We start from the raw sequence: 9,575 nt of genomic DNA on the forward strand, positions 1-9,575 counted from the left end.
CAGAAAGATTTACAGCCTTGGAAACCATATGGGACAGTTCTACTCTGTCCTATGGGGTGGCTATGATTGGGTTTAATGGGTAAGTTAGTTTTGTGCAGCTTTTCAAATGTTTGAAATACAAATCACAAGTTGTACAATTTCAGTGATCCTGCATATGGGTTAAATGTTCTTATATTTCATTTAAAATGGGTATTTAACAGTAAAGTTTATGCTTACAGTTTTTCTTCACTTAAAATGACACTAAATAAAAAAAGCAAGTAAAAAACACCATGACAAGGATAAAGCTTTATATTTTAGTGTCCTTACCAGTCCTTTTTCCCTCCTTTTTGAACAGCAGGTGCCACATTTTCATTCAGTACTACTGTTGCTGTCAGGTGCCGTCGAGTCGATTCTGACTCATGGCGACCCCATAGGGTTTCCTAGGCTGTAATCTTTACAGAAGCAGATTGCCACTCGTTTAGTACTGGGACCTGCAACTACGCAGCCAGCCCCGGCAAAGAAGATCACAATTTTTGTGAAGAGGTATTTCTTTTTAATTTCACAATGCTAGAGTACCCTGGACAGGCTGGCAATAGGTCAACAAGAATGGGTTCCTCTTTATGCTCACAATTGCAAAGTGTCTCCTAGATCTCTCTTTTGGTGCTTTGAATGTGACCTAAAGACCAAAGAACCACCTGGAGCCACAGGGGCAGACTTTAGAGTCCTGCCTATGTTTTCTCCCAACTCTGACTTTTGGGTCTTCTTCCCCCTCCCAACTCTGAAGCTCAGCTCTCTAGGCCTTGAAGTTCAGTCCCTAATTCTTTTTTGATAAATAGCTAAATAGCGGAGAAAATGAGTTCTTTATCCTCTAACCTGCTTCTAGCTATGTCTGTAAGCTGTCGCTCAAGGGGCTTTTTTTTTTTATGGGCTGAGGCTTCCTTACCACTCCCTAAAACATCGAAACACGTTTTGAATGTACAGAGCTGTGTACTTTCTCACATCTGGTATCATTTCCTTCTATTTTCTCCTTAATCAAACCTTCATGGAGTAGAACAGCAGCTCAGAGCTTGAGAGGAGATTGTCCTCTACTCCCTACAGGCTCAGATCAAGGCTTCTCCAACCCAGAGCAACCTGGCAACCACAGGTTATACACACACTGCTTTAAAGTTTAACTTTACACAAACAGCGCAGTGCAGTCCAAGGGCAAGGTCCGGAAGAAACAGTCTTGACACCCTTAACTTTTACTGTCTTGGATGACTGTGGGTCATGAAGACCGTTACGTTTTGGCCTTTGTAGGGAGATATCAGAGGAATAAATGCTTCTCTTCTTGGCCCCATGGCACGCAGCCAGTTGGCTAATCAAAACTACTCTACAGAGCTTCCCAAGCACAAAGCCCTGGGAAGGGAAACATTATGATGGAGGGCACATTTCATCAGGGAGGATGCATGATGCCTGGTAGAAAGCCTGGGACTGAAGTCAGAAGCTCTCTTTTTAACCGCTGTGTGACCTTGGGCATGTCACTCAGCCTGTCTACGACTCAGTGTCTTCATCTATAAAGTGGGAGTAATGTGAGACTTCAGCTTACTTACTTACTTTGGACACATCATCAGGAAAGACTAGTCATTAGAAAAGCACACCACATTTGGTAGAAGGTCATCGAAAATGAGGGAAACCCTCAATGAGATAGACTGACACAACGGCCACACAATACACTGAAACATACCAATGATAGGGGAGATGGTGGGGGCCCGAGCAACATTTCATTCTGTTATACATAATGTCACCGTGAGTAGGAGCCTACTCGCCAGCAACTAACAACAACAGCAAATGGTACTTGTCCTGCCAGCCTAGTGAGTTTGTTGTGAAAAATAAAATGAGATAATTTTACGTGAAAGTGTTTTTTGCCAGTAAAAGCACGCCCAAAGTTATAATATTATTTAAGATGAAGGCTTCTGGAGAACATTTTCAGATTAATGTATTCAGTCATTTAACAAAGATTTATTTATTAAGCACCAACTGTATGCCAAGTTCCATTCCAGGTGGTAGAGATAAATCAGTGAACAAAAACAGATAAATAGCTCTATCCCCATAGGGTCACTATGAATTGGAATTGACTTGACAGCAATGGGTTTTTTAATGTCATACAGTTTATAGTTTATTAGCCAAGAATAATAACTATGAAAACAAGTAACAGTGAGGTTGCAATTTTAAATAGGAGGGTGTGGCAGATTGTTACAATCGTGGCTCCCAATGAAATCAGACCTCCCTGTGTCCACACCCCCTTACGATGGGCTTTGTTATTCCTGACTTGCCAATAGAACGTGGCAAAACTGAAGCTGTGTGAACTCTGGGGCCTAGGCCCTGAGAGGCTTGAAGCTTCTACTCTCACCCTTTTGGAACATTACTGCCATTGTGTAAGGAAGCCCATATTGGACTATAAAAAATGAGATACCACATGGAGAGGCCATGCCCACAGAAGCCCCAGCCACGTGAGTGAGGCCACCTTATCCCCTTAAGCCCCAGTTGAGCTGCCAGATGACTGCAGCTTCATGGACGAACCCAGTGAGCCCAACTGATGCACAGAATTGTGATAAATAACAAATTGTTGCTGTCTTTAAAAAGTGGCTAGCAAAGGCTTTTCTGAGGTTGTATTTCTTTCTAAATTTTCTTTATTTTGTTTGAGGTTATATTTAAACAATGACTTGAAGAGGGTGAAGGAAGGAGCCATGCAGATATCTGGGGGAGAGCATTCCAGGGAGCAGGAACAGCTGGTGTAAAGGCCTGAAGTGCAGTTAAGCTGGAATGTTGTGATACTGGAGTAGAGTGAACTAAGGGAATAATTGTAGTAGGTCAGAGGGGTACGGGGTGTGTGCAAATCAGTAGGTCATTTAAGGACTTCGCCTTTTAGTCTGTTGAAAGAAAGTTAGTGCAACACAATACAGGAGAGGTCAGCGCAACTGGACTAAACCAAAAGCAAAGAAGTTTCCTGAATAAACCGAACACTTCGAAGCCCAGAGTAGCAGGGGCAGGGGCTTGGGGACCATGGTTTCAGGGTACATCTAGGTCAATTGGCATAATAAAATCTATTAAGAAAACATTTGGCATCCCACTTTGGTGAGTGGCATCTGGGGTCTTAAACACTAGCCAGCGCTCATCTAACATGCATCAATTGGTCTCAACCCACCTGGAGCAAAGGAGAATGAAGAGCACTAAAGACACAAGGTAATTATGAGCCCAAGAGACAGGGCCACATATTTCAGAGACTACATCAGCCTGAACCAGAAGAACTAGACGGTGCCTGGCTACAACCGATGACTGCCCTGACAGGGAACACAACAGAGAACCCCTGAGGGAGCAGGAGAGCACTGGGATGCAGACCCCGAATTATCATAAAAAGACCAGACTTAATTGTCTGACTGAGACTAGAAGGACCCCAGAGGTCCTGGTCCCCAGACCTACTGATAGCCCAAGACTAGAGCCATTCCCAAAGCCAACTCTTCAGACAGGGATTGGAATGGACTGTAAGATAGAAAATGATACTGGTGAGGAGCGAGCTTCTTGGCTCAAGTAGACACATGAGACTATGTGGGCAGCTCCTGTCTGGAGGCAAGATGAGAAGGCAGGGGGGGACAGAAGCTGGCTGAATTGTCATGGGAATACGGGGTGAGAGAGAAGGAGTATGCTGTCTCATTAGGAGGAGAGCAACTAAGAGTATATAGCACAGTGTATATAATTTTTGTATGAGAGACTGACTTGATTTGTAAACTTTCACTTAAAGCACAATAAAAATTTTCAAAAATGTCAGTGCAGAGTTTTGAGGGGTAGAGTGGCATGGTTTCAAAGGGCATGCATTTCTGTAATATTTGACTTGTGTAATGATGAATATGTGTTCCTTTTGCAATCAGAAAAAAGACAATCAGAACACTCAGAAAGCTACATAAGAATAAGCAAACACGTATAAGCCATGCCCTTTAATGCCAACACGTGGGTATAGAAGAGCGGGGGGACAGGGAGAAAGAAATAGGAAAAGAGGGATGGGGGAGGAAGAAAAGGGTACAGGGGAGAAATTGCAGCTGATTAGAAGTGCAAGTCTCAGCTAGCACCACCACTGGATTCTCTGTGAATTTGGAGAGCTACTCGTCATTTACTTTGTACTGTTCTCCCACTCTTAATTGCGTCTCTGTAGAAATAGTGCCTGGCAAGAGATTGAGGGCAGTGAGCAGAGGGTGGGGCAAGAACAGAAAACAAAGCATGAATTGAATCCTTCCTTGCTGGGAGTCAAAGCACTAGTGGTGCAGTGGTTAAGAGCTACAGCAGCTAACCAAAAGGTCGCAGTTCAAACGTACCTGCCACTCCTTGGAAACCTTATGGCGCAGTGCTACCCTGTCCTATAGGGTCACTATGAATCAGCAGCAGCTCAATGGCAATGGGTGGTTTTGGTTGCTAGGAATCATGTAGAATTTATTAACCCCAGGACGTAGCATGTTTGCCTGGCTTATATGAGGTAGGTGCTTAATTAATATTTCTTGAAGAAATGAATGAATTGGTCTGACCAGTCTCTCTAAATTACTCTGCCCTCGACTTTCTTTGTTGGTATAACTAAATTCTAAAGGTGGAGGGCTGATATTTGGTATAATAAAACAGTAAAAGTCTACTCTATTTGAGCCCTGCTTACATCCTGGTCTGTTTGTAGTATTAAAAATGTAACACATTGAGCTCCACATTCAAGCCTAATTGAGATCTCACAGGTTCTAAGATCACCCTTTACATCTCGTAATCATTTAAATCTAAGTGTTATTGACATTGTCAGATTTAAAAGCACAATGAAAAGGTTGTATGAGTTGTTGTCTTATAAAAGTGCTATTCACTTAGTTTTTCTTCTTTGGTAGGCAAAGGGTTGGAGAAATAGACAAAGGCACTCAAACAAGTGTGGATAGAGAGTACCCTTTTTAATGAATGTTCTGTCTTAAGTGCAAGTGTGCTTTGCTGTAACCAACAGACACATTTCCAAGAAATATTGTATAAACCCCTTATTTCTGAGTTCCTGAGGAGCTCACCATAATGAATAGAACAAAAGATTCTTTTTTTCTTTTGCAAAAACCATCCATTTAGTCATTCGTTCTGTAAATTTGGTTCTTTTACAGGTCGAGTGTTTTTAAAAATAGGGTACACATATATATTTGAAACGAATTCTTCAGAGGAAGCAAAAGACCACCAATCTATGGTCATGGAGGTGATTTTTCATCTTTTGAATACATTAGAAAAGATTGAACACTTTCCACCCTCATGACCATCTTAGTACAAGTTTCCAGTTAACCAAAAAGAAATACAAAATACTGACCAGCACAGCCACCAATTCCTTATCCCCTGTACAACTAAAACCGTCAACATTCCTTATTGAGGACCTGAAAAATTAGCCCAAAAGAGAGTTCCTTCCCGATAACCTTTGGAAATCTGCCTGCAGGCCTTTGGCCAGATGGGTCATTGGGTCTGACTCAAGTTCAGAGAACTACTTAGAAACAGTCAAAACCAGTCAAAGGGGGTTCTTAGCAATACAATGTCTGGTTATTCCAATTTGCTAAATAAGATAAACTAATAAAAGTAGGAAAAGCTTCTTGCGAGATTTATGTCACTAATGATTTGTCTTTGCTGTCTTTTGAAAGGAGAGAGAGGACGTATAGTTAGTTCTTACTTGGGCCATGTCAATTTCCTTACCTCTAGTATTTTTTTTGAGTATGGTTTTTTTTTTATAGTCTCAGAGCCCAGGTGGTGTGTGATAAAGTGCTTGGCTGTTAACTGAAACATTGGTGGTTCGAACCCACTAGCAGCATTGTGAGAGAAAGATGTGGCAGTTTACTTCTGTAAAGATTTACAGTCTTGGAAACTCTGTGGTCACTGTGAGTTGGAATTGGCTTGACAGCAATATTTTGTTTTGTTTTAGTATAGTCTTGGTGGCACAAATGATTTGAACTTGTCTACTAACTGAGTTTTACTAACTGAAAGGAAACTGTTTCAGTGGTTAAGTGCTACAGCTGCTAACCAAAAGGTCAGCAGTTTGAATTCACCAGGCACTCCTTGGAAACACTACAGGGCAATTCTACTCTGTCCTATAGGTCGCTATGAGTCGGAATCTCTTGTTGGCAATGGTTTTTTGTTTTTTTTTTTACTAAGTGAAAGCTTGGAAGTTTGAACCTACCCAGTGCTGTTGTAGAAGAAAGCGCTAGTGATCTGCTTCCATAAATGTCAAAGCCAATAAAACTCTATAGAGCTTAGTTCTATTCTGTCATACATGGGGTTACCATGAGTTGAAATTGACTCGATGGCAATGGACTTGGTTTTTTTTTATTTGTTTAGTATAATCTTTCATCGTTACTATCTAGTCAATTTTGACTTTTAGCAACCCTGTAGGACAGAGTAGATGCACTGCAGTGAAGTACTTAATATGGCCCTTCTAGCCGTGCACGGAGCCCTGGTGGCACAGTGGTTAAAAGCTCAGCTGCTAAACCAAAAGGTCGACACTTTGAATCCACCAGTCAGTCACTCCTTGGAAACCATATGGGGCAGTTCTACTCTATCATATATGGTCACTATGAGTTGGAATGGATGTGATGGCAACTGGTTTGGTTTTTTGTTCTTCGTTTTTTTTTACGGAGCCATACATGGTCTTGTGTCTCCCACAAAATGATTGGGTTGTTTTTGTCAGGTGCTGTTGAGTTGGTTTCAATTCATAGCGACCGTATGCACAACAGAATGAAACACTGCACCAGCCTTACGATTGTTGTTTTGCTTGAGCCCATTGTTGCAGCCATTATATTAATCCATCTCGTTAAGGGTCTCCCTCTTTTTCACTTATGCTCTATTTTACCATGCATTATGAACTTCTCTAAGGACTGATCCCTCCTGATAACATGTCCAAAGTAAGTGAGATGAAATCTCTCCATCCTTGCTTCCAAGGAGCACTTTGGCTGTCCTTTCAAGAGAGATTTGTTCATTCTTCTGGCAGTCGAACATCATAATTCAAAGGCATCTTCTTCCGTCTTCCTTATTCATTGTCCAGCATTCACACACACATGAGGCAATTGAAAACACCATGGCTTGGATCAGGCACCTTAGTCCTCAAAAGTGACATCTTTGCTTTTTAACACTTTTAAGAGGTCTTTTGCAACAGACTTGCCTAACGCTATGCGTTGTTTGTTTGATTTCTTGACTGCTGCTTCCATGTGTGTTGATTGGGGATTCAAATAAAATGAAATCCTTGACAACTTCAATCTTTGCTCCATTTATCATAATGTTTATTGGTCCAGTTGTGAGGATTTTGTTTTCTTTATGTTGAGGTGTAATCCACAGTTAAGGCTGTGGTCTTTGATCATCAGTAAGTGCCTCAAGTCCTCTTCATTTTCAGCAAGCAAGGTTGTGTCATCTGCATAATGCAAGTTAATTAGTCTTCGTCCAATCCTGATGCCCTGTTCTTCTTCATATAGCCCAGCTTCTGGGATTATTTGCTCAGCATACAGATTGAATAAGTATGGTGAAAGGATACAACTCTGATGCACACCTTTCTTAATTTTAAACCATGCAGTAACACTTGTTCTATTCAAATGACTGCTTTTTGGTCTTCATGAGCACAATTAAGTGTTCTAGAATTCCCATTCTTCACAATGTTATCCATAATTTGCTATGATCCACACAGTCAAATTCCTTTGCATAATCAATAAAGCCAGGTAAACATCTTTCTGGTATTCTTTGCTTTCAGCCATGATCCATCTGACATCAGCAATGATATCCCTCGTTCCAAGTCCTCTTCTGAATCCAGCTTGAATTTCTGGCAGTTTCGTGTTGATGTACTGCTTTTGAATGACCTTCATCAAAATTTTACTTTTGTGTGATATTAATGATATTGTTCCATAATTTCCATGTTCTATTGGATCACTTTTCTTTGGAATGGGTACAAATATGGATCTCTTCCAGTCAGTTGGCCAGGGAGCTGTCTTCCAAATTTCTTGGCACAGGCGAGCAATCACTTCCAGTGCTGTATCCCTTTGTTGAAACATCTCAATTGGTATTCCGTCGATTCCTGGAGCCTTGTTTTTTGCCAATGTCTTCAGTGCAGCGTGGACTTCTTCCTTTAGTAACATTGGCTCTTGATCATATACTACCTCCTGAAGTGGTTGAATGTCAACCAATTCCTTTTGGTACAGTGACTGTGTGTATTCCTTCCATCTTCTTTTGATGCTTCCTGTGTCATTTAATGTTTTCCCCATAGAATTTTTCAATATTGCAACTTGAGTCTTGAATTTTTTCTTCATTTCTTTCAGTTTGAGAAATGCTGAGTGCGTTTTTTTATCTCCAGGTCTTTGAACATGTCATTATAATACTTCTCGAGCTGTCTTTTGAAATCTTCTGTTCAGCTTTTTTTGGGGCAGGGGGGCTATCAAATGATCTTTTATTGAAATATCTCCTTTTGTAGTTGTTAGCTACCTGGGCATTCCACAGCACCACTGTTGATGTCATCTATGATGTCATGAAGGTGGTGGCCATCAACATTGCAGCCCACAGACTGAACAGTCCCCAGGATCTCTTTAATAGTTCCAGAGAGCTCTCTGGCTAAAGATCGGTGTCGCATCTGATGGGCAATGCTGACAATCTCATCAAAAGGGATATTTCCACTGTGCTTAACATTTTTCTGCTTCTTTCTGTCTCTGGGTGGTTCCTTGAGGGCTTTGATGATCAGGGCAGAGGCAAAAGGCACCACTTCAATCTGGGCCTGTCTGCTCTGAATGGTCAGTTTCACTGTAATCCTTAGTCCCTTCCTTGGCAATGTCATCACCAATCTTTTTTGGAGACAGACCCAGGGGGCCAATCCTGGGGGCTAGAGCAGACATGGCACCGACTTCGCCACCAGTGCACCTCAGGTACACGACTTTGATCTCGTTGGGGTCAAACTTTGGCAGCATGGCAGAGGCAGCTGGTGTCAGATGAACCCAGATGTGGGACGACCAAAGAAAGTTGCACCTAGGCCTCCTCTGAGCTGAAAGCCGAGAGCTTCTGGTCAGCTCTTTTACTTCATCATTTCTTCCATTTGCTTTAGCTCCTTGATATTCAAGAGCATCTCTCAGAGTCTCTTCTGACATCCATTTTGGTCTTTTCTTCCCTGCCTTTTTAATGACCTCTTGCTTTCTTCATGTATGATGTTCTTGATGTCATTGCACAACTTGTCTGGTCTTTAGTCATTAGCGTCAAATCTATGGGGTGGGGCTATGCAGATAAGGTGCTTGTGGCCCACCAAGGGGATTGAATAGCTTGCTAACAATGCAAATAAGCTGTGTGGAGCTCTAACAAGGACATCGGTCAGTTCTGTCATCCTGCCAGGCTTATAATGAATCGTCCCTGAGGGAGGAAAGAGGGACCTCACTACCATTAAGAAAGAAGAGCCAGGAGTAGACTGTGTCTTTTGGACTCAGAGTCCCTGAGCTGAGAACCTCCTAGATCCAGGAAATAGAGCAGTAACACTGGAGACGGCAAGAAGTGACTGTAAGCACAGCAGAGTCTAGTAGCAGAGAAACGGTTGTAGCAGGACCAGTAGACTGACAAAAGAT

The 9,575-nt window shown here is 41.9% G+C and overlaps 1 pseudogene; it reads right to left on the bottom strand.

The window, feature by feature from the left end:
- Positions 1–8,404: 8,404 nt before the first annotated feature.
- Positions 8,405–8,961, bottom strand: LOC126071749 (60S ribosomal protein L12-like; annotated as a pseudogene).
- Positions 8,962–9,575: the final 614 nt, after the last annotated feature.

Source organism: Elephas maximus, chromosome 3, assembly GCF_024166365.1.
Source record: "Elephas maximus indicus isolate mEleMax1 chromosome 3, mEleMax1 primary haplotype, whole genome shotgun sequence".
Classification (NCBI taxonomy): Eukaryota; Metazoa; Chordata; class Mammalia; order Proboscidea; family Elephantidae; genus Elephas; species Elephas maximus.